Raw genomic sequence first — 3,557 nt, 5'->3', positions numbered from 1 at the left:
CGTGGATAAGGAAACCTCTTACTGGTTACCACGTACCGACCTCCTTTGGCTGAGGAATTGTTACTCCTCTATGTTGAACAACACTTAGAGGAAGCACTGAGGGTGGCAAGGGGACAAAGTGTACTCTGGGTGGAGGATTACACTGTCCACCACCATGAGTGACTCAGCAGCAGCATTACTGATCAAGCCGGTCGGGTCCTAAAGGATATAACTGCTAGACTGGGGTCTGCGGCAGGCGGTGAAGGAACCAACAAGAGGAAAAGACATACCTGACCTCATCCTTACTAATCTGCCAGCTGCAGAAGCATCTGTCCATGACAGGATCGGTAAAAGTGACCACCGCACTGTCCACATTGAGAATACCCTCCATTGTGTTGTGTGGTACTATCACCGTGCTAAATGGGACAGACTTCAAACCGATCTAGCAGCTCAAGACTGGGCATCCATGAGGCGCTATGGGCCATCAACAGCAGGAGAACTGTACTCCAACACATGCAACTCTGCAACCTCATGGCATCCAACCGTGAATGTGATAGACAATTAAACAACTCACTGGAGGAGGGGGCTCCACAAATATCCCAACCTCAATGATGGGGGAGCCCAGCACATCGGGGCAAAAGACAAGGCTGACGCATTCGCAACAATCTTCAGCCGGAAGTGCTGAGTGGATGATCTGTCTTGGGCTCCTCCAGTGATCACAGATACCAGTCTCCAGCCAATTCAATTCACTCCATGTGATATCAAGAAACAGTTCGAGGCACTGGATACTGCAAAGGCAATGGGCCCTGAAAACATTCCAGCAATAGTCCTGAAAACGTGTGCTCCAGAACGTGCCGCTCCCCTAGCCAAGCTCTTCCAGTCCAGTTACAACAATGGCATCGACCCGACAATGGGGGAAATTGCCCAGGTATGTCCTGGACACAAAAAGCAGGACAAATCCAACCTGGCCAGTTCCCACCCCATCAGTCTACTCTCCATCATCAGTAAAGTGATGAAGGGCTCATCAACAGGGCTATCAAGCAGCACCTGCTCAGCTATAACCTGCTGAGTAACACCCAGTTTGGGTTCCCCCAGGGTCACTCAGCTCCTGACCTCATTACAGCCTTGGGTCAAACTTGGACAAAGGAGCTGAATTCCATTGGGGTGGGGAGAGGGACAGCTCTTGACATCAGGGCTGCATTTGACCGAGTAAGGCATCAAGGAGCCCTGGCAAAACTGGAATCAATGGGTATCAGGGGGAAAGTCTCCACTGGTTCGAGGCACACCGAGCACAAAGGAAGATGGTTGTGGTTGTTGGAGGTCAGTCATCTCAGCTCCAGGACATCTCTGCAGGAGTTCCACAGGATAGTATCCTAGGCCCAACCATCTTCAGCTGCTTCATCAATGACCTTCCCTCTGTCATAAGGTCAGAATTAGGGATGTTCGCTGATGATTGCACAATGCTCAGCACCATTCGCGACTCCTCAGATACTGAAGCAGTCTGTGTTCAAACGCAACAAGATCTGGACAATATCCAGGCTTGGGCTGACAAGTGGCAAGTAACATTCATGCCACACAAATGCCAGGCTATGACCATTTCCAATAAGAGACAAGCTAACCACTGGCCCTTGGCATTCAATGTTGTTACCATCACTAAATCCCCTACTATCAACATCCTGGGAGTTAACTTTGATCAAAACTCAACTGGACTCACCACATAAACACAGAACCTACAAGAGCAGGTCAGAGGTTAGGTATCCTGCATTGAGTAACTCACTTCCTGACTCCCCAAACCCTGTCCATCATCTACAAGGCACAAGTCAGTGTGATGGAATACTCCCCACTTGCCCTGGATGGGGGCAGCTCCAACAACACTCAAGAAGCTCAACACATCCAGGACAAAGCAGCTGCTTGATTGGCACCACATCCACAAACACCTACTCCCCCCACCATTGATGCTCAGTGTGTTTATCGACAAGATGCACTCAGAAATCCACCAAAGATCCTCAAACATCACATTCCAAACCACTTTCATCTAGAAGGTCAAGGGCAACGAATACATGGGAACACCACCCCCTGCACATTCCCCTCCAAGTCACTCACCATCCTGACTTGGAAATATATTGCCGTTCCTTCACTGTTGCTGGGTCAAAGTCCTGGAATTCTCCCCCAAGGCCATTGTGACTGAACCCATAGCACCTGGGCTGCAGCGGTTCAAGAAGGCATTCACCCCCACCTTCTCAAGGGGCAACTAGGGATGGGTAATAAAAGCTGAGCCCAGTCAGTGACACCCACGTCCCACAAATGAGTAAAACCAAGTCAGCACAGCTCTGCAAGGGTGAGGCATGAACAGGACAAACTAAAACACAGTCATTGGCCATTGCTCTGAAATAAAAAGTGAGATTTGATGAATTCTCACAAGTCAGTTGGATTTCATGTTGATGAACTCAAATTACTGACAGCCACAGATTGATCATTCAAGGCCTTCATTTGGATGGAAATCGAGCTGATTCCTATGGCAGGAAAGTGATCACTGTTTAATTTTTCAATGTTTCCAAAATAGTTAAAATAATGAGATGTGGGAACGTTATCAAGTTCCCAAATACTTCAGTTGAAAGAGGATTTAAAACCCTTCAGGTTTTTGAGGTATTTTCCCTTCTACCTCCTGGGATTTTAAAACAAATGTAGAGCGAAGGGGTTGCTGGGTAACCATCAGTCCAGGGCCTCAGTTTTTTCCAAAGCCTGGATTTCCTACACGTTAAGACATTAAACCACATCTTTTGTCTCCCTAAAAGCTTTACTTGGTTGTTTTTCTAAACTTGAAGTGGACTTCCTGTAATCAGCAGCTCGATTAACATAGACAGTGAAATGAAGATAAAGAAATTTGTAAATGATGTCTAAACTGTTTTTAGAAATGTGTTTTTATCATTACAGCAACATTTGACCTTGCACATTCATGAACTCAGTATCTAAGGGACAGGGAGATGGGAAATTGCACTCATGATGGAATTGTAGAAAGGGGTTAGTTCCAAGGGGAGTTCTCCTCATTTGCTCAGTCCAATGAATGTCAGGATTCCTGAAGTTCTGATGCACATACAAACTCCCAGTGACACTCTCTTGTGCTGGCATTCAGAGATTGATTACACTCCAAGCTTAAAACCAGCTCCCTTTCACTGGATTCTCAATGACACAGTCAGCAGAGTCTCCCCTCACAGAGATGTACAGCACGGAATCAGACCCTTCGGCCCAACCCCTCATAGAGATGTACAGCACGGAAACAGACCCTTCGGCCCAACCCGTCCATGCCGACCAGATATCCCAACCCAATCTAGTCCCACCCGCCAGCACCTGGCCCATATCCCTCCAAACCCTTCCTATTTATACACCCATCCAGATGCCTCTTAAATGTTGCAATTGTACCAGTCTCCACCACTTCCTCTGGCTGCACATTCCATACACGTACCACCCTCTGCGTGAAAAAGTTGCCCCTTTGGTCCCTTTTATATCTTTCCCCTCTCACCCTAAACCTATGCCCTCTCGTTCTGGACACCCCCACCCCAGGGAAAAGACTTTGTCTA

This window comes from Chiloscyllium plagiosum, unplaced genomic scaffold (assembly GCF_004010195.1).
Source record: "Chiloscyllium plagiosum isolate BGI_BamShark_2017 unplaced genomic scaffold, ASM401019v2 scaf_8224, whole genome shotgun sequence".
NCBI classification, from domain to species: Eukaryota; Metazoa; Chordata; class Chondrichthyes; order Orectolobiformes; family Hemiscylliidae; genus Chiloscyllium; species Chiloscyllium plagiosum.
This window is presented reverse-complemented; position numbering follows the sequence as displayed.